Genomic DNA, 22,483 nt, shown 5'->3' with positions numbered 1-22,483 from the left:
TTCCACCTGTTTGAGCTACTTTGTAGGCATCCCCCCCCGGTGGAAATGCAGGGGGACTGCCTATCCTAGTGTCTGTGGCCTCGGCTGCTCCCTCTAGGATATTTGCTTCCCCTGGAGGACTTTTTGCCTTTCCTTTCTTTGACAGGAAAGGGCTGAGACACCATAATCTTCGCTGCTGTTGTCGTCGTAGTGGTCTTGACTGGACGGGACTGCTGTGGTGCTGGAGGCTTACAGGGCTTGGATGTTAAAGCCCTATGAAAGAGGGAGTCCTGATGAGACTTCCTCTACCTCTCAGCGGCATGTTCCACATCCTTAGGCTCGAAAAGAACAGACCCCTCTATAGAGGAATGTCTGAGCCTATTGATCTCGGTGCTAGGGACCTTATGATGGAATCTCTCAGCAACTGCATCCCGACGTTTCAGGATGGTATTTGCCCACAAGTTCGAGACTTGGTGGGCCAGAAACTCGATCGTGAGAGTACCTGAGAGAAGGAAGGTTTCCATAGCTTTCCTGGTATGTTCCTTCGAGAAATCCTCAGAACGTATCAGGATACCTAAGGTCCCCAACCAGATATCGAGCCACGAAGTGGCTTGCATAGCATACTTCGTGACTTTCTCCTGATTGAGGATCTCGGCTGCCGAGAATGAGCCCTGCCGGTTGGAGAGTCTCTCAAGAGGGACTTCCCTGGCTAGCTCTTCCAGGGAGTGGTGAAGTGGAAGAGCTAGACAAGGCTCCTCTAGGATCTCGAAGTACCTCCTCTGCTGTACGCGAGGAGGTGGGAGGAGCTTGTTGGTGGTACCGGAACGGTTGGAGGAGGACATCTCGGATAGCTGTTGTGAGATCTTGTCCCTGGTACTCTTTTCCCCTTGAGACCAGGGCAGGGCTGCACTGGTCTTAGAGGGCTTTTGAGTACCAAAGACGCGTTCTAAGACTCTCGAGGAGGGATCTCTGGGTCGGAAAACCCGTTGAGAGCCCTCATTAGAGTCATAACTTGCCAAAATGCATGTTCTGACTCTTGCTGGTCTCAACCTGCTGTAGGACTTGCAGCGAAGTCTCCTATCCCCGAACACTCTTCTTGGGGAGAGTCGCGGACATTCCCTGAGTGGCTAGTTGGCTCCATCCTAGTCCTCGTGGAGGACTTAGGCAATGTTTTGGAGTCTTTAGATTCCTTCCTGGGAAGGATATAAGACTCCAACATTAACAAGGGTGGCATGTTCCTTCCAATCCCTGACTGAGTGGACCCCTCGGCGCGAAAAGAGGTTTCCTCCATTGGTGCGATGGGGGAAAGTCTCTCCTCGCGTGATTCCCTTGGAGACGGGAAATCTTCGTCTGAAAGGGAAGGAGAGGCAGTCTGAGGAATAGAAGGAACCTGCCTCAATGGTCTGCGTGGAGTCAGTTTCACCCTTGGGGAAGTAACCGCGTCTGGAACTCCTCTTTTTCTCTTCAAAGGGGTAGAAAAAGCCATGGTTCTGTGTCCCAATTCAGAGAGGACAGGCTTGAGAGTCTGAGATATGGCTCTGATCAGGGCACCGAACCAGGGCTGTTGGCTGACAGACGTGCTGTCAGACATACCCCTTGAAGGGAAAGGGATTGAAGGATCCCTGGGAGGAGTAACTATAATTGGTGGGTTCGCCTGTGGTAGCTTTGGGATCCTGGACCCCTCTGGAAGTATCCCTTCTCCCACAATGCGCGGTGGCATGCGCTTGCGGGGAGGGGAATGAGGCGATGACGACCTTTCCGTACGTCGTTCTTTGGATGTGTAGTCTCGCGCGCGGGAGGATATTGACGCGCGCGGGAGGATATTGACGCGCGCGGGAGAATATTGACGCGCGCGGGAGAATATTGACGCTCGTGGGAGGATATCGACGCTCGCGGGAGGGAGAATAATGGCGCTTGCGGGAGGGAGAATAATGGCGCTCGCGCGAGGGAAAATATCGGGGCTCGCGCGCGCGGGAGGATATTGACGCGCGCGCGGGAGGATATTGACGCGCGCGGGAGGGTATTGACGCTCGCGCGGGAGGGTATTGACGCTCGCGTGAGAAAGAATAATGGCGCTCGCTCGAGGGAGAATATCGGGGCTCGCGCGAGTGGAAGAATATTCGTGTGCCGCGCAGGATTATCAAGAAGAGCGCGTGGGAGAGTGTTTGCGCTCGTCTGTGCCGGCCGTAGGGCGTGCGCGCGCATAAGATTCATGCGGGGCGCTCATCCCTAGGAGAGGATTGACGAGCGTGCGCGCATATCCTTGCAGATGCGGGCGAGAGAAGGCTATTGAGCAGGTGTGCGTTGGTAAGGGTTGGCGCGCGGGAGAAGGCAGCATGGCTGACTTCCCAGAAGTCCTGTGATCAGTGGAAAGTTGGCGTGCATGTTTTACCTGGCGCGTAGGATGGTGCCCAGCATGGCGCGCAGGTTTAACCTGGCACGTAGGATGGTGCCCAGCATGGCGCGCAGGAGAGCGAGATGTTGGGCGCGTATGCGCATGTGCTGGAGAATGTTGGCGCATGGGAGAGCGCTGGTGCGTAGGTATTTTGTGCGCAGGTGAGCGCTGGCGCTCAGATGGGCGCAGGCACGTAGGACTGTTGGGGCATAAGCGCAGGGCGCGTGGGCGCAGTTTGGGCAGGGCACGCAGGAGATCGAGGGCGCATGATGGAGCTATGCTCTTGTTGGAGTGTATGCGCGTGTTGACGCGTACGCTCTTGATGCCCTGTGTTAGGGTAAGGATTAATATCAGCGCGATAGTGATAGGGCTTGACGAGCTACTAATGAGCGAGGGCCTGACGAGCTACTAATGAGCGAGGGCCTGACGAGCTACTAATGAGCGAGGGCCTGACGAGCTACTAATGAGCGCTTGTCAGGTTTCATGGGCGCGTAACGTGTAAGTTGTTGGTGCGCAATAGCACATTTGGATGGAGCCTTGTTAGGCCCATGCAGGAACAGCGATGGAAGGTCAGCAGGTCTGTCGGGTGGAAGGTCGACGTGTCCTTTAAAAGGACGACCTTCCACCAAAGGAGATTGCGAACGATCTACAGAGAGGTCCAGGACCAATGCAGGTGCAGTGACGGATGATTAGTCTAGAGGCTCCTCTGCGGGGGACTGCATCGAAGATGTTGAATAAAAGAGGCGCCTCCTCACCGCAGGTGAAGGAAGGCCTCTATGGCGAAGAGGAAGGCGAGCCTTCCGACGAATGCGTCCTCTGGGGGCCGTTGGATCAGCAAGCTGACCTTCTCCAGTCCTCCGAAGAGGAGTCTCTGTATGTGAACTCCCCCGAGGGGGAGAAACACTAGCAGGAGAGACTGACGATGGACTTAAGTTTCTCCTTCGTAGGTTGATCAGAAACAGGAGAAACAAAGCTGCCAGCTACCGTAAAGTTTGGAGTGGAAGAGGAGATAGGTGAGACCACATTGGATACCTCAGACACCACAATGTCGACAAGAGACAGAGGATCAACCTCTGACGGTGACGGTGATTGCTTGACAGCAGCACCCAATCAGATGTAGTTAAGCAAAACCTCCTTGGAGGGCGAACCCGTAAGCCCAAGGCTGAAATAAGGAGGTTAGTGATATATCCTCCCCCTGGGGGAGAGGTGAGCTGCTTCGCTAGCAATGTCATCTCTCGAGACCCGAGGTTGGTTAACAATAAGTCCGTCTACGCTACCACTCGACGGCCTCTTGAAAGAGACCGACCGAGTGGGAGCTTCGGAGGAGTTTTGGGCAATGGAAGAAGAGGCCTTGGGTTTTTCTTTCTTCGAAGCAACCTTCGAAGGAGAATTATCCTGTTTGGACTTCTTCCGTCGTCGCGAAAACCTCTCCCACTGGGAGGCAGACCACTCCCTACACTTGTTGGAACTATCACAACGTTGGCCCCTACAAGAAGGACAAAGGGCGTAAGGATCAGTCTCGACCACCGACATGAACATTCCACAGGGGCGGTCGGGAAACCCAGGGCAGGTGCGCATGATTGCAGAGGCCAACTTCACATATACAGAAACTAGAAAAAGAAAAGAACAAAAGCAATTAAATGGCTGCCAATATGACGACAAGGATGAGAGCGGACACGTCCGACCACCATCCAAGCCGAGAGCAAAGTGGGCTCAAGCACAGGTGTGTGAGAGGGAGGGGGGGGGGGGGGGTAGCAAGCTACCCTCCCCTGACCCCGCTAACTAGCGGTGTGGGTAGTAAACACTTGTTAAAAATTAATAGCTCGTCATTTCAGCTGCGCCGAAAGTAATACAGTACCACTATTAAATAGCGTGGTTTGTATTCCAGTTACGGAACAATTGTAAATTAGAATCTGAAGATTACGTAATGGTAGATGCCCTTGGGTCATCTGAAAAGGAAGTATTCGTAAAGGAGCCAATGGCTTCCTTCTGTCGGGAAGACCTTGTTTGGAAGCACCTCTGAATAGAAGTCCAGGCTCGCTTCGAGCACGTAATGGATAATAGAAGTAACCCCCCAGTAACCCTGCTTCGGTGCCTGGGGAGATAGGTTGATCTACTGCCACTTGATAAGGTGTTTGCAGTGGTGTTTTAGGGGAAATTTTCAACACACTCACGGGAGACTGTTTGATTTATGATACCTGAAAGGCAAATGTGTTCCCCTGGACTGAGCATACTCGCAGGGGTGGAACAGGGACCTATTAAGGTTCCCATAATCTTTAAAGAAAGAGAAACTGTACAATCTCTTGCTTTGGTTGGACAAAGAGTCGAAGCCAGAGGATCAGTATCACTATGCGTGATGTCAGGTTCAGTTTGCCCTACGGGCGACACTACATCAATCAACTCAGTACCATGAAAAATAAGGCTGTCATACTTGGTTACCAGAGTTTCGATAAGCTCCAACAAAAGAATCTGAATGGGAGATATCGTGTAACCAGAGAAGGTTTCTGGCTTTTGTTTCTGGAAGTGAAAGAAACATATAATGTTACCAGAATCCCACATCTTTAATCCTGGTCTTAACTAAATGACTTGGAAGTAAACCATATAAATGACAAGGGCTTTTATTTGCGTAAGAACACATTAGAATTAATTACATACCTAGTAATACAGGTAAAATGGTATAAAAGGGGAAAATCTAAGTGCAAAAGGTTATCACAATTATGATAAAAGACTTTTGCAGATAACATCATGACCTAATTGAACAATGGTGCAAGAAATTAATATCTAGAGTAACGAAAAAATTTAAGATGAACGTTGGTTGTCAATGACTATACATGAATGAATTTTTGAGATTATAAGTAAAAGGCCATTTGTGTTAAATTCTATAAAAGTGCACACCCAATAAAAAACTGGCTATGTAACTAAAATCAGTATTGTCATACATGGGAGATTCTCTTGTAGCAAAGTCACAAGTGGTGTCCCTCAGGGTTCAGGCCTTGATCTTCATCCTCATGATTTCCAGAGATGACTTGGCATTATGGCCAATTAGCAGATGGCAAAACCTGTATCAGGACTAGCAACGATACGGTAACATATAAAGAAAAACCTGGAGAGGGAGAAAAGGTGGTCAGTGACTGAGATGACACTCGCTTGAATGAAGTCATGGTTATTTAAAGGATATTCATATTGAACCATGTATCGTACACTAATAACCTATCTTTTAAAATTTTTCTCTTTGAAAAAATTATAAGACATACCGAGTCTTTATCCATGATATAAAGTACAAGGGGTCTTTACCTATGATATACAGTACAAGGATGATTTACTAGAGTACTGTACTGCTTATTGGTTTTATAGTGACTTGACCAACAATAATCAGTTAAAATGTTATTTCTATAATAAAATAAATTTTTGAATATACTTACCCGGTGATTATATAAGCTGCAGCTCTGCTGCTCGACAGAAAACTCTACGTTCAAAATCCGCCAGCGATCGCCATGCAGGTAGGGGGTGTACATCAACAGCGCCATCTGTCGGGCAGGTACTCAGTACTCAATGTAAACACAGAACTCAATTTTCTCCTCGGTCCACTGGGTCTCTATTGGGGAGGAAGGGAGGGTCCTTTAATATATAATCACCGGGTAAGTATATTCAAAAATTTATTTTATTATAAAAATAACATTTTTCAATATTAAACTTAGCCGGTGATTATATAAGCTGAATCACACCCAGGGGGGTGGGTAGAGACCAGCAATAATTGTTTACATTATTATGAGCTAAGGATTTTTTATTTCATTTTAGCAGTTATTCAAAATAACAAACATAAAATAAATAAGTACCTGGTAAGGAAGTCGACTTGAACAATTACTCTGCCTTTTTAAGTACGTCTTCCTTACGGAGCCTCGCGATCCTCTTAGGATGCTGAGCGACCCCTAGGAGCTGAAGTATCAAGGGTTGCAACCCATACTACAGGACCTCATCAAAACCTCTAATCTAGGCGCTTCTCAAGAAAAGAATTTGACCACCCGCCAAATCAACCAGGATGCGAAAGGTTTCTTAGCCTTCCGGACAACCCAAAAACAACAATAAAAAACATTTCAAGAGAAAGATTAAAAAGGTTATGGAATTAGGGGAATGTAGTGGTTGAGCCCTCACCCACTACTGCACTCGCTGCTACGAATGGTCCCAGGGTGTAGCAGTTCTCGTAAAGAGACTGGACATCTTTAAGATAAAAAGACGCGAACACTGATTTGCTTCTCCAATAGGTTGCGTCCATTATACTCTGCAGAGATCTATTTTGTTTAAAGGCCACTGAAGTTGCGACAGCTCTAACTTCATGTGTCCTTACCCTCAGCAAAGCTTGGTCTTCGTCACTCAGATGGGAATGAGCTTCTCGTATCAACAGTCTGATATAATAAGATAAGGCATTCTTTGACATGGGCAAAGAAGGTTTCTTAATAGAACACCATAAAGCTTCTGACTGTCCTCGTAAAGGTTTAGTTCGTTTTAAATAGAACTTAAGAGCTCTAACAGGGCATAAGACTCTTTCTAGTTCATTTCCAACCATATTTGAAAGGCTTGGAATATCGAACGATTTCGGCCAAGGACGAGAAGGTAACTCGTTTTTGGCTAGAAAACCAAGCTGTAAAGAACATGTAGCCGTTTCAGATGAAAATCCGATGTTCCTGCTGAAGGCGTGAATCTCACTGACTCTTTTAGCTGTGGCCAAGCAAACCAGGAAAAGAGTCTTTAAAGTGAGATCTTTAAAGGAGGCTGATTGTAGCGGCTCGAACCTTTCTGACATAAGGAATCTTAGTACCACGTCTAAATTCCAACCAGGTGTAGCCAAACGACGCTCCTTCGTGGTCTCAAAAGACTTAAGGAGGTCATGTAGATCTTTGTTGTTGGAAAGATCTAAGCCTCTGTGACGGAAGACTGATGCCAACATGCTTCTGTAACCTTTGATCGTGGGAGCTGAAAGAGATCTTTCTTTCCTCAGATATAATAGGAAGTCAGCTATTTGGGTTACAGAGGTACTGGTCGAGGATACTGATACTGACTTGCACCAGTTTCGGAAGACTTCCCACTTCGACTGGTAGACTCTAAGAGTGGATGTCCTCCTTGCTCTAGCAATCGCCCTGGCTGCCTCCTTCGAAAAGCCTCTAGCTCTAGAGAGTCTTTCGATAGTCTGAAGGCAGTCAGACGAAGAGCGTGGAGGCCTTGGTGTACCTTCTTTACGTGTGGCTGACGTAGAAGGTCCACCCTTAGAGGAAGAGTTCTGGGAACGTCCACCAGCCATTGAAGTACCTCGGTGAACCATTCTCTCGCGGGCCAGAGGGGAGCAACTAACGTCAACCTTGTCCCTTCGTGAGAGGCGAACTTCTGCAGTACCTTGTTGACAATCTTGAACGGGGGGAATGCATAAAGGTCTAGATGTGACCAATCCAGTAGAAAGGCATCTATATGAACTGCTGCTGGGTCCGGGATTGGTGAGCAATATATTGGGAGCCTCTTGGTCATCGAGGTTGCGAAGAGATCTATGGTAGGCTGGCCCCATGTGGCCCACAGTCTCTTGCACACATCCTTGTGTAGGGTCCATTCTGTTGGAATGATTTGTCCCTTCCGACTGAGGCAGTCCGCCATGACATTCAAGTGGCCTTGGATGAACCTCGTTACTAGTGAAAGGTTTAGATCTTTTGACCAGGTGAGGAGGTCCCTTGCGATCTCATACAACGTCATAGAATGGGTCCCTCCTTGCTTGGAGATGTACGCCAAAGCCGTGGTGTTGTCCGAGTTCACCTCCACCACTTTGCCTTGAAGGAGGGACTTGAAGCTTTTCAAGGCCAGATGAACTGCCAGTAGCTCCTTGCAGTTGATATGTAACGTTCTTTGATGCGAGTTCCAAGTTCCCGAGCATTCCCGACCGTCTAAAGTCGCACCCCAGCCCGTGTCCGATGCGTCCGAGAAGAGAACGTGGTTGGGGGTCTGAACCGCCAGGGGCAGACCCTCTCTGAGGCTGATACTGTCCTTCCACCAAGTCAGGGACGACTTCATCTTCTCGGAAATGGGGATCGAGACCGCTTCTAGCGTCTTGTCCTTTTTCCAGTAAACAGCTAGGTGAAATTGAAGGGGACGGAGGTGTAGTCTCCCTAACGAAACGAACTGTTCCAGGGATGATAGCGTCCCTATCAGACTCATCCACTGTCTGACTGAACATCGTTCCCTCTTCAGCATGTTCTGGATGCATACCTGGGCTTGACTTGTTCTGGGGGCCGACGGAAAAGCCCGAAAAGCTTGACTGTGAATCTCCATCCCTAAATACACAATAGTTTGGGATGGGACCAGTTGAGACTTTTCTATATTGACCAGGAGACCCAATTCCTTGATCAGATCTAGAGTCCACTTTAGATTCTCCAGACAGCGACGACTGGAAGAGGCTCTTAGAAGCCAGTCGTCCAAATAGAGGGAGGCTCTGATGTCCGCTAAATGAAGGAATTTGGCTATATTCCTCATCAGCCTCGTAAACACAAGAGGAGCTGTGCTTAGGCCAAAGCACAGGGCTTGAAATTGGTAGACAACCTTTTCGTAAACGAACCTCAGAAAAGGTTGGGAGTCTGGGTGGATGGGGACGTGAAAGTATGCGTCCCTTAGGTCTAAAGAGACCATCCAGTCTTCCTTTCTGACCGCTGCTAGAACAGACTTTGAGGTCTCCATGGCGAACGTCTGCTTTGTGACAAAGACATTCAGCGCACTGACGTCTAGCACCGGCCTCCACCCACCTGTCCTCTTTGCCACTAAGAAGAGACGGTTGTAGAAGCCCGGGGATTGATGGTCCCGGACTTTGACTACCGCTCCCTTTTCTAGTAAGAGAGACACCTCCTGCTTCAAAGCTCGTCTCTTGTGTTCCTCTCTGTACCTGGGAGAGAGATCGATGGGACACGTTGCTAGAGGGGGTTTGCGGACAAACGGGATCTTGTACCCTTCTCTGAGCAGCTTCACAGATTGTGCATCTGCGCCTCTTGCCTCCCAGGTCTGCCAGAAGTTCTTGAGTCTGGCTCCCACTGCTGTCTGAAGAAGGAGGCAGTCAGACTCTGCCTTTAAAGGACTTGGTACCTTTCTTCTTCCCACGTCTCCCTTCGGCACGAGCACCTCCTCTGCTGGAGGCTCTGCCACGAAAGGGCGGAATGAATCTGGACGCTGGAGTGTCCATCCTGGGTCTTGACACGGAAGGCAAAGGGGTGGCTTTGCGGGCAGAGGACGCAACCAGGTCATGGGTATCCTTCTGAATCAAAGAGGCAGCAATCTCCTTAATTAAGTCCTCCAGAAAAAGGCACTTTGAGAGAGGAGCAAAAAGGAGTTCAGATCTCTGACATGGTGTTACTCCAGCTGACAGGAACGTGCAAAGGTTCTCCTGTTTCTTGAGGACCCCGGAAACGAACGAAGCCGCAAGTTCACTAGACCCGTCTCGTATGGCCTTGTCCATGCAGGACATTATGAGCAAGGAAGATTCCTTGTCAGACGGGGAGATCTTCCTGCTCAAAGCTTCCAGACACCAGTCCAAAAAGTTAAAGACCTCAAAGGCTCTAAACACTCCTTTCAACAGATGGTCTAAGTCCGTAGGAGACCAGCATATCTTAGAGCGTCTCATGGCTAGCCTGCGGGGAGAGTCTACCAGGCTTGAGAAGTCGCCCTGGGCAGAGGCAGGAACTCCCAAGCCGAGAACTTCTCCCGTGGCATACCAGACGCTCGATCTGGAGGAGAGTTTCGCAGGGGGAAACGAAAACGCTGTCTTCCCTAGGTCCTTTTTGGACTGCATCCAGTCTCCTAAAACCCGTAAAGCTCTCTTGGACGAGCGGGCGAGGACGAGTTTCGTAAAGGCAGGCGCGGATGACTGCGTACCTGAAGCAAACTCTGATGGAGGGGAGCGTGGGGCCGCAGACACAAACTGGTCCGGATACATCTCTTTGAACAGAGCAAGAACTTTCCTAAAGTCCAAAGAGGGTTGCGTGGTCTTGGGTTCGTCAAGGTCCGTATGTGGGTCATCAATGTGGGCCGCGTCGTCATCATCAGAGAGTCCATCATCTGAGAACTGAGGAGGAAGCGGCAAAGGAGTAGGAATCGGCTGGTCAGCTGAGTCCGGCAGCACGGGTGCACGCGTGACTGAACCGGACGCAACGTCATGGAACTGTTGCCCAGTCTGTGAACTGGCAACAACCATAGCAGCGCGGGGACGCATAGCGTCTACTCCAGACTGTGTAGTCTGATGTGGGCGAGCAGAGGTAGCCACAATGGGTTGCGGAGGTTGACGCACAGCGTCAAAACAAAACAACTTAGACTGTTGTTGTACCTCGCGAACGTCAACGGAAGGTTCCGTGCGTCGCTGAACGTCAACATGCGGCTGGCAGCGCATGGGTGGCGGGACTCTCTTAGCTGGAGTGCGGTCGAAGGTTGCCTCAGCGTCCCCAGGACGCACAACCGTGGGTGGTTGTAGGCTAGAGGTTGGTGCAACGTCAACCTTCTCCGCACGAAAGTCCTGCATCAATGACGTTAACTGAACCTGCATGGTCTGCAGCAAAGACCACTTAGGGTCTACAGGAGCAGGTGCGGCAACAGACGGTGTGACTGCCTGATGCGGTACCGCTTTGCCTCTCTTAGGAGGTGAGCAGTCGTCAGAAGACTGCAGCGAGTCCGAACTGACCCAGTGGCTACAACTGGGCCGTTGGACTTGAGCGGAAGGGACCGACTTGCGCTTAAGAGGCCGCGAGACCTTGGTCCATGGTTTCTTACGAGAAACCTCTTCCGCAGACGAGGAATAAATGGGCTCACTCATCTTAGTGTGGGTGGGGCGATCTTGGGTAGATACGCCCGAAACCACGGAGGGAACGTCTGTTCGCTGATTAAAGCCTCTCGAACCCTTTGGTCGTACGACATTGCTTCTCCCCTGGGCTTGGGAGCTTGCAAGAGGTCCCGGACTGGGAGGACGACAGGCACGAACAGACGAACCCTCAAGCGCAACACTATCCACAACACTATCACTCACTTTATCACCCACTGCACTCTTACACTTCAGCTCCTTGACGTCTGCCATGAGCTGGTTGCGGTCACTAGCCAAGGACTCGACTCTCTCACCCAGAGCTTGGATGGCACGCATCATATCTGCCATCGAAGGTTGTCGAGTGCTAGAAGGGGGATCAGGAGCAACCACTACAGGGGAAGGAATAGGTTGTGGGGCATGAGGAGAGGAAAATTCAACGGAGCGAGACAAACTTCTCCTGACTCTATCTCTCTCTAGCCTACGTGTATATTTAAGGAATTCGATGAAATCGAATTCCGAAAGCCCAACGCATTCCTCACATCGATCTTCCAATTGGCAGACTTTATCCCGACAATTGGAACAAACGGTGTGAGGATCGATAGAGGCCTTCGGAAGACGCCTTGAACAGTCCCTAGCATTACACTTCCTGAATTTAGGGACTTGAGAAGGGTCAGCCATTTTGAATTAGTCAAGTGGGGAATTCAAAAACTATCCAAAGTCATCAACAAATAATCCGATATTAACAAAAGAATGCAAGGATGTATTGAAGATAAAGCCTGCAAAGCGAAAGCTCAAAACCAGAAATGTGTACTTCACCAAAAAGATGTGAAAACCAATCCAGTTAGCAACAGCGAATTAGTAGGTCTTGCCGGTAGCACGACAGAGAGAAAATTGAGTTCTGTGTTTACATTGAGTACTGAGTACCTGCCCGACAGATGGCGCTGTTGATGTACACCCCCTACCTGCATGGCGATCGCTGGCGGATTTTGAACGTAGAGTTTTCTGTCGAGCAGCAGAGCTGCAGCTTATATAATCACCGGCTAAGTTTAATATTGAAAAAACTATAATCATAACAAAAGATCCTCAACATTGAAAATAAATATTTATTAAGCTCAATAATGGTTAAAAATATGCAAATTTATACTGGTGGACACTTAACTTGACAAAAGTCACTCCTAAATAAATCTTCATTCAAAACATACAAAACTACAAATTTATCTACTTATTCTAATTCCAAAAGCTGAGAAAATCTCATAAAATATAAAAATAACCCATTAATGAAATTAAATTTTCAAGACTATTAATTCCATTTTATCCGGTTACTTTGGGTGTGGCAATCTGAATTGCTCCCCAAGTTATTGTTACCGTTTCCTGCGTTATCGCTTCAACTCCAATCCACACAGATTTTAAAAATTATTATGCCACCATCCATTACCACATTACAAAAATACAGTACAGTAGTACTTCACATAAATTGATGCCACAAACTCAAACAATTCAATTATCAAAACAAAATTTTTCAACATTATTTGACAGACGTCGAACCTAAACAACTTGTAGCCCTTGGACCAATACAAAGGAAACTGAGCTAGTCTACGTGTAGCTTAAGTCCTTTCAGAAGCAATGCTCTCTTTATCAGTTTTTAGTGAATCAGATATAGAGCCAGAAAAAAGGCAACAAAAAGAAATAACCCAAAGAAGGGCATTTACTCAAGCAACACTAATCCATGTTCATCCCACCATCACCATCTCTCACTCAAGCCATCCACTCTCCTTATACTGGGAAAGTGTAGTTCAATGTTTTTTTTTTTAATTTATTTATTTATTCTATTAACCATAAGTGTTTTTCTTGTTTTTGGCATGCTTTTATGTACTGCACTGTAATTTAACATTGTAAACGTTGTGTAAAATTGACCCATAATAGGAGTATTATAGGTTTGTGAATCAACCACAGCTACAGTATTTCCATTCATTCTTATGGAGGAAAAGGATTTGATGTTCAAATACTTTTTTTTATAACAAATTGTGTTCAATCTCTGAGGTACCTCTGTATCCGTAAACCCATTTTATCCATACAGAAGACCAAAGGTGAAGTCAGCGTTACTCAAATTATCATACCTCTGCCTCAAAGTGCTTAGAAATAACAAAAGGACTATAGATTTGCTGAATTTAAAAACTACACTATGTTTGGATTTGGGGATAATTCCTAAAGGCCAAGTTATTCAAAATGTATTTCAGTAATTTTGAAGCCACCAATATATGGTCAAAAGACCAGCAAATACCTTGCATTCATTAGGAGAACCAAACACTGAGTATCTTTGCCATTAAATCTTCATGTTTTACAAATATGGCCAACTCCACTTCTTATATTCTTACCATTTAGGAGGAATGACCTGTTAATTTCAAGCAAGTCTGGTAATTGCTTGGACCTGACATACAAAATACCGATCGCCCCGGTTTTATATCATGCTAGGTTAGTCCTCCAGTTGGGACCTCTGATCAAGCCTCTGTTTCAATAGAAATCAGGACTAAGCAGCGTGTCCCGAATATTTCATACTCTTTGAAGATATATATAAAATCTCAAGCAGATTAGAATGACATTTTAAGCAATCTTTTTCCTTTGAATTGGTCACAATTGTATAAAGGGGCTAAGCCTGTTGTTCTCTTGAAAGAAAATCTAGTCAACTTGATTGACATTGGTATCCCTTTACATGTGTTAAAATACCAAGTGAAAGACAAATCCTGGTTCAATGATGATTGTAGATGGGAGTTATTTGGAAAAAACAGGAGGCTTATCATTTTTGGGAAAGTAACATTACATTTGACTTGGAATAACTATCCTTAGCTAAGAGTTTATGAGTCAAGTGAAAAGGAATACAATTTGACCATAAAAGAAACCAATTCTGGTACAACCCAGAAGCATAAATGGTGAGCTACCCTTAAATCTGCACACTATGGTGTAGACTTATCAGTTCCTCCTTTATTTAAAACAGATGGCTCTGTCACTCACTATCCAAATGAAAAGGAAACCCATTAGGCTGATGTGTTTGACAGTAAGCAGAATAATGAAAAACTTGATCTTCCTCATTCCTGTTTCCCTGAAGCTAAACTAACTAGTTTAGCTTTTTAGTATCATGAAATTAAAACTCTTACTGGACCTTGATACTTGATAAAGGTGTAGACCCAAATAGTATTTTCCCTTTGATTTTTATAAAGACAGCTGATTTCTTAGCTCCAAAATTGTCCTATTCATCGAAAGTTAGCATGAAGAGGTTTTTTTTGCACTTGGAGAATTATTAATGTTACTCAATAGAGTAAATACGTTTGTGGTGCCTCTAACCCTGCTGATTACCACCCAGTTCCCATAATTCCCATATTATCTATGGGTTTTGAATGTCGTTTAGCAAAACGTCTAAAGAGGTATACTAAAAGTAACCATCACATCTATTATTTGCAGTTTGGCTTTCACAAAGGCCAAGGATCAGGTGATGCCCTTCTTACAATTTCCAATGTTGTGCAGAAATGCGACTGTGGTTAGGAAGTTCAAATGATTAGCCTTCATTACAAACTTAAGCAGATGGGAGTAGGTTGGTATTTTGTTAACATCATTATTGAATTTTTAATTAATAGATTCCAGAGAGTAGCAATTGATCATCCCCATAGTGACTAGAGGAATGTAATATCTAGTGTGCCTCAGGTTATATCTGGTGTGCCTCGGGGTAATCTTGGAGCACTACTTTTCATACTATACGCACATACAGTATGTGGTTATGGCTGGAAAACAAGCTCATTGCATATGCAAATAATCTAATCTTTTTGCACAAATTCAATCACCTGAATGTAGACTTATAGATGCTGAATCAATTATTAACCTTGCTAAAATAAGTGCTTGGTGCAAATTATGGGACATGAAGTTAAACCCTAACAAAACTCAAAGCAAGATTGTAAGTAGGTCTAGGACACTGGCTCCTCAACATTCAGATCTTTGCACTGACAATGTATCTTCAACTTTATATAATTCAATTAAAATTCTAAGTGTGATTATTGATTCCAAATTTACTTTCTTCTTCATTTGTACAAAAAATGTTATTTTGATTATAAAATAAATTTTTGAATATACTTACCCGGTGATTATATAGCTGCAACTCTGTTGCTCGACAGACAACTCTACGGAAAAACTCGCCAGCGATCGCTACACAGGTTGTGGGTGTGCCCAACAGCGCCATCTGTCGACCAGATACCCAGCTCTCAATGTAAACAAAGACTCAATTTTCTCCTCGTCCCACTGCGTCTCTATTGGGGAGGAAGGGAGGGTCATTTAATTTATAATCACCGGGTAAGTATATTCAAAAATTTATTTTATAATCAAAATAACATTTTTCAATATTTAACTTAGCCGGTGATTATATAGCTGATTCACACCCAGGATGGTGGGTAGAGACCAGTAATATATGTTTACACTTTTATGAGCTAAGAGTTTTTTATTTCATTTTAGAAGTTATCAAAATAACAAAAACAAAATAAATAGGTACCTGGTAAGGAAGTCGACTTGAACAATTACTCTGCCTTTTAAGTACGTCTTCCTTACGGAGCCTCGCGATCCTCTTAGGATGCTGATCGACCCCTAGGATCTGAATTATCAAGGGTTGCAACCCATACAACAGGACCTCATCAAACCCCTAATCTAGGCGCTCTCAAGAAATGACTTTGACCACCCGCCAAATCAACCAGGATGTGAAAGGCTTCTTAGCCTTCCGGACAACCCATAAAAAAAAAAAAAAACAACACTTCAAGAGACAGATTAAAAGGATAAGGAATTAGGGAATTGTAGTGGTTGAGCCCTCACCCACTACTGCACTCGCTGCTACGAATGGTCCCAGTGTGTAGCAGTTCTTGTAAAGAGACTGGACATCTTTCAAGTAAAATGACGCGAACACTGACTTGCTTCTCCAATAGGTTGCGTCCATTATACTTTGCAGAGATATATTTTGCTTAAAGGCCACGGAAGTTGTTACAGCTCTAACTTCGTGCGTCTTCACCTTAAGCAAAGTTCGGTCTTCCTCACTCAGATGTGAATGAGCTTCTCGTATTAACAATCTGATAAAGTCTGACCAAGCATTCTTTGACATAGGCAAGGATGGTTTCTTAACTGAACACCATAAAGCTTCAGATTGGCCTCGTAAAGGTTTAGTACGCTTTAAACAGAACTTAAGAGCTCTAACAGGGCATAAGACTCTTTCTAGTTCATTGCCTACGATCTCCGATAAGCTGGGGATATCGAAAGATTTAGGCCAAGGCCGAGAAGGCAGCTCATTTTTGGCTAGAAAACCAAGTTGCAGCGAACAAGTGGCTTTTTCTGACGAAAATCCGATGTTCTTGCTGAAGGCATGAATCTCACTGACTCTTTTAGCCGAGGCTAAGCATACCAGGAAAAGAGTCTTAAAAGTGAGATCTTTCAGGGAGGCTGATTGTAACGGCTCCAACCTGTCTGACATGAAGAATCTTAGTACCACGTCTAAATTCCATCCAGGGGTAGCCAAACGACGCTCCTTGGTGGTCTCAAAAGACTTAAGGAGGTCTTGCAGATCTTTATGTTTGGAAAGATCTAAGCCTCTATGCCGGAAGACCGATGCCAACATGCTTCTGTAGCCCTTGATAGTGGGAGCTGAAAGGGATCGTCCTTTTCTCAGGTATAAGAGAAAAACAGCTATTTGAGCTACAGAGGTACTGGTCGAGGATACAGAAACTGACTTGCACCAGTCTCGGAAGACTTCCCACTTCGATTGGTAGACTCTAATGGAAGACGCTCTCCTTGCTCTAGCAATCGCACTGGCTGCTTCCTTCGAAAAGCCTCTAGCTCTCGAGAGTCTTTCGATAGTCTGAAGGCAGTCAGACGAAGAGCGTGGAGGCTTTGGAGTACCTTCTTTACGTGTGGCTGACGTAGAAGGTCTACCCTTAGAGGAAGACTACTGGGAACGTCTACTAACCATCGCAGTATCTCGGTGAACCATTCTCTCGCGGGCCAGAGGGAAGCAACTAACGTCAACCTTGTCCCTTCGTGAGAGGCGAACTTCTGCAGTACCTTGTTGACAATCTTGAACGGTGGGAATGCGTAGAGATCCAGATGTGACCAATCTAGGAGGAAAGCATCTATATGTATTGCTGCTGGGTCCGGGACTGGAGAGCAATAGATTGGAAGCCTCTTGGTCAGCGAGGTTGCAAAGAGATCTATGGATGGTTTACCCTAAGTGGCCCAAAGTCTCTTGCACACATCCTTGTGGAGGGTCCATTCGGTTGCAATTACTTGCCCTTTCCGACTGAGACAATCTGCTATGACGTTCAAGTCGCCTTGGATGAACCTCGTTACTAGGGAGATGTCTTGACCTTTTGACCAGATGAGCAGGTCCCTTGCGATCTCGTACAACGTCAGTGAGTGGGTACCTCCTTGTTTGGAGATGTACACCAAGGCCGTGGTGTTGTCCGAGTTAACTTCCACCACTTTGCCACTTTGCCTCGAAGGAGAGACTTAAAGATTTTCAAGGCCAGATGTACTGCCAACAGCTCCTTGCAGTTGATATGCATGCTCCTCTGACTCGAGTTCCACAGTCCTGAGCATTCCCGACCGTCTAGTGTCGCGCCCCAGCCCACGTCCGATGCGTCCGAGAAGAGAACGTGGTTGGGAGTCTGAACAGCCAGGGGAAGACCCTCTCTTAGGTTGATATTGTCCTTCCACCAAGTCAGACAAGACTTTATCTTTTTGGAAACCGGGATCGAGACCGCTTCTAGCGTCTTGTCCTTTTTCCAGTGAAAAGCTAGATGGTATGAAGAGGACGGAGGTGTAGTCTTCCTAGTGACACAAATTGTTCCACGGATGACAGCGTCCCTACCAGACTCATCCACAGCCTGACTGAGCAGCGTTCCTTCTTCAGCATCTTCTGGATGGATAGCAGGGCTTGATCTATTCTGGGGGCTGATCGTCTTGTTGTTCAGCAACGTCCTCATCAGAGGGTTCCTCATCCGAAAACTGATGAGGAAACGGCAACGGAGTGGGCAACGTCTGGCTCGCTGAGTCTGGTCGCACTGGTGCATGCGTGACGGAGCCGGATGCAACATCATGGAACTGCTGCACAGTCTGTGAACTGTCAACAACCATGGGTGCGCGAGGAAGCACAGCGTTAACCCGAGACTGTCTAGACCGTCTGGGTTGTGCAGTCAACACCCTACCGGGTTGCTGAGGTTGACGCACTGCGTCAAAACAAGTCACCTCTGCTGGTTGTTGAACGTCCTGAACGTCAACAACCACCTCCGAGCGTCGCTTAACGACAACGTGCGGCTGGCAACCCACACTGGGTCGCATCGGTGGAGGAACCACCTCAACTGGCAGACGCGAGTAGGTTACCTCAGCGTCAACAGGGCGCACAACCGACCGGTTGGAAGGTTGTTGGCCAGAAGGTTCGGTAGCAACCTTCTCCGCATTAAAGTCCTCTATCAAGAACGCAAGCTTGGACTGCATGTCTTGCAGCAAAGCCCATTTAGGGTCTACGGGAGCAGGTGCGGCCACAGACGGGGTTAGCGACTGAGGCGGTACCGCTTTCCATCCCTGAAAGCCTTGTTTATGCATGACATAATTGTACAGCAAAACTTCAAAGGCTCGAAAACAGCTGTGAAGTTGACCTGTAAAAAACTTGGAGCGTCTCCTGGCCAGGCGCCAGGGAGAGTCTACGAGATTTGAGAAGTCTATCTGGGCAGAGGCATGAACTCCCAAGCCGAGAACTTCTCTCGTGTCATATCAGACTCTCGCTCTATAAGCCAGTTTAAAAGAAGGGAAAGCAAAGGCTGTATCCCCCAAACTCCTCCTGGTGAAAAACCAGTCGCCTAGCCAACGTAAAGCTCTCTAGGAGAGCGAGAGAGCACTAGCTTAAAAACAACGGCTTCGAAGTAGCTAGGCCTAGTGTAAGCTCTGACGTTTAGGCGAACGAGGAGCAGCAGTTACAAAAAGATCCGGACAAAGATCCTTAAAAAAAATCATCATGATTTAATTAAAGTCCATAGGGGGCTAAGCAGCTTTAGGCTCCTCTCCATCTGACAGAGTCCTCAAGGGAATATCAGTAGGAGGGGGAACAGCAACTTCCTCATCTACAGGAACCTTGTCCGATAAAAGCTGAGTCTCAAGCAAGGGAGAGACCTACCGTGGTGGCAATGCTTTACAAGCAGAGTCCACACTCACTGGTGCATAAGTAGCGGACCAGAACGCAACGTCATGTAACTGCTTGACAGACTGTGAACTATCAACAACTGAACTGTCAACCACAACAGGTGCGTGAGGACGCACAGCGTCCACTCGAGACTGCTTTGACTGCCTAGACTGAGCAGTCAAAACAACTCTAGAATGCGGAGGTTGACGCACAGCGTCAAAACAAGTCAACTCCGATTGTTAGTGAACGTCTTGAACGTCAACAGGAGCATCAGCAAGTGGCCTAACGTCCAAATGCGGCTGAAAAACCACACGAGACCGCATCGAGTGTGGTTCTAAACAACCTGACTGACGTGACTTAGCTACGCCAACGTCAACAGTAAGCACAAAGGAATGTTAGGTCGGCTGAAAGCCAGGATATCGATGAGATAAACGGCTTGACTCAACGGACTAATCGGCAGAATAGTCTTCCATAAGGGAGGCAAGCATATACTGCATGTCTTGCCATACAACCCATTAAGGATCAACGGAAATGGTTGTGGTAAGAGACGAGGGTAACGTCTGTGACCGCAACACTTTGCCAACAAAAAAGACTCTCGGAGTCTGTGTTACGCTTTTGTTAGGCGGCGAGCAGTTATCCGATGACTGCATAGGGTCAGAGCTGTCCTAATGGCTGTAACCAGGACGCTGGACCTATCCTGAAAGGACTGACTTTTGCTTAAGGGCTTCGAAACCTTGTGACAGGTTTCTTATGCGAAAAGCCTTCGGATGACGAGGAGAAACAACGTCTCTCTCGTCTTATGGTAGGGGAGATCTTGGTAAGATACACCCGAAACCATAGAGGGAAAACATCTGTTCGTTGATCAAAGCCTCTCGAACCCATAAGTCGTTTGACATTACTTCTCCCCTGGGCTTGGGAGCATGCAAGAGGTCCCGGACTAGGTGAACGACAGGCACGAACAGACGAACCCTCGGACGCAACACTGTAACACTTTGCGCATATCACTTTATCACTTCGATTTTCTGTTTTGCACTTCTATCACTGAAATCGAAACTTTTACTGATTTCTACCTGAAACACGCAATTCTACCCTTCATTAAAAGGTAGTAATTGCGAAATCAGTCGTATAATGCAAGCTCATTAATACCAGCAAAAAACAGAAAACATATTTTAAGATAAAAAAAATCAGTGGGTGGGAAAGAGACTAAACACTAGTTCCTATAAACTACGTTTTCAATCTCTCACCGCACATAGCCTGGGGACGAGAATAAAAAACTAAAAACGTTTTATCCTTCCTCCCCGTACAGAGACTAGGGACGAGAGTAACTCGAGAACAACGTTACCCGCTTGAACGGAACGTTTTCTCTCCTCTCTCTCCCTCCGTCTCTATCTCTCTCTCTCTTTCTCTCTTAATTTCGCACCTAAGAGAAGAGCCCAATTATATTTCGTCAAAAAAACATGTTATTTGACTAAAGGAAAAAACTGAAAGGTTTTTAAATTAAAAAGTTCCTTTAAAATAGAATTTAAAACATTTAAGCTAAGAAAGAATGAACAAAACGTCAGAATCGATTTACTCTTACTGCAAAGTGAGACCGTGATACACTCTCTCTCTATCGTAACGATAGAGCGCATGTTGAACGTCCTGAACGTCAACAACTGCGTAGCATAAATAAACTAAACGTTAGTTCATCTTTGAAAACAGTACGAAGACTATCAAAGAAATTCTTTCATATTACATTTAAAAAGTTTTAAATCCTTAGCTCTTTAAAAGCTAATTACGATATAAAGGGCTCAACGTTGATTAACTTCGGTTTCCAAGTTAGGACCGCCTACTCTCAGGAAAGGTCGCATATAAACAAAACATTAAAATTTATTTTTATATGTTTATAATAAATGTGGCCGCGGGGGCATAAAACAATTAGAATAGCGCCAACGTTATCCCTGCGTGTCGTAAGAGGCGACTAAAAGGGACGGGACGAGGGGGCTGGGAACCCCCTCTCCTGTAAAAGTATCCTGTGAGACAGCAACAAAGAAATGGAGCTGGGGGGAGAGTGACTGCTCCCCGCACTCTAGTTTTGGGGTGTTTGAATGTGAGTGGATGTAGTACGATAGAGAGTAAAAGATGTGAGATTGGAAGTATGTTTAGAAGTAGGAGGATGGATGTATTGGCCTTGTGTGAGACAAAGATGAAAGGAAAGGGTGAAGTGATGTTTGGTGAAATGTCTGGTAGAGTGTCTGGGATTGAAAGGGGAAGAGCGAGAGAGGGTGTGGCTTTATTGCTGAGTGAATGGATGACAGGTAAAGTAGTGGAATGGAAGGAGATATCATCTAGGTTAATGTGGGTAAGGGTTAGGTTGGGTAGGGAATGTTGGGCGTTTGTCAGTGCGTATGGGCCAGGTAGTGAGAAAAGTGAAGAAGAGCGGAATGAGTTTTGGAATGAATTAACTAGGTGTGTAGAAGGACTGGATAGAAGGAATTATGTAGTTGTTATGGGTGACTTAAATGCTAGAGTGGGTGCTGGAGAGGTAGAAGGTGTCATTGGAAAGTATGGCGTACCAGGTGAAAATGAGAGTGGTGAGAGACTGGTAGATATGTGTGTTGAACAAGAGATGGTAATAAGTGCTAGCTTTTTTAAGAAGAAAGATAAAAATAAGTATACATGGGTAAGAGTGGCAAATGGAAGAGTAGTAGAAAGGGCATTAATGGATTATGTGTTGATAACAAAAAGAATGTTTGGAAGATTGAAAGACGTGCATGTGTTTAGGGGTATGGCTAACGGTATGTCTGATCATTTTTTGGTGGAAGGAAAATTGGTTGTAGCAAAAGAGTGGGGGAATAGAGTAGGTGGATGTAAAAGGGAGCTAGTGAGGGTTGAAGAGCTAATAAAACCTGGGGTAAAAAGTAAATATCAGGAAAGGTTGAAAATGGCATATGACGAAGTGAGAGTAAGAGAAACTGGTAATTTAGAGGAGGAGTGGAAGTTAGCAAAAGAAAATTTTGTTGGGATTGCAAGTGATGTATGTGGCAAGAAGGTTGTTGGAGGCAGCATGAGGAAGGGCAGTGAATGGTGGAATGAAGGAGTGAAGGTAAAAGTGGAAGAGAAA

The 22,483-nt window shown here is 46.1% G+C and overlaps 1 long non-coding RNA gene across 1 annotated transcript in view; it reads right to left on the bottom strand.

The window, feature by feature from the left end:
- Positions 1 to 4,262: 4,262 nt before the first annotated feature.
- Positions 4,263 to 22,483, bottom strand: part of LOC137632970 (uncharacterized) — a 67,397-nt gene continuing 49,176 nt past the window's right edge. Inside the window, exon 3 of the long non-coding RNA XR_011042152.1 lies at positions 4,263 to 5,477. This is a non-coding gene — a long non-coding RNA (uncharacterized lncRNA). The remainder of the gene's footprint in view (positions 5,478 to 22,483) is intronic.

This window comes from Palaemon carinicauda, chromosome 42 (genome assembly GCF_036898095.1).
Source record: "Palaemon carinicauda isolate YSFRI2023 chromosome 42, ASM3689809v2, whole genome shotgun sequence".
Classification (NCBI taxonomy): Eukaryota; Metazoa; Arthropoda; class Malacostraca; order Decapoda; family Palaemonidae; genus Palaemon; species Palaemon carinicauda.
This window is presented reverse-complemented; position numbering and strand designations above follow the sequence as displayed.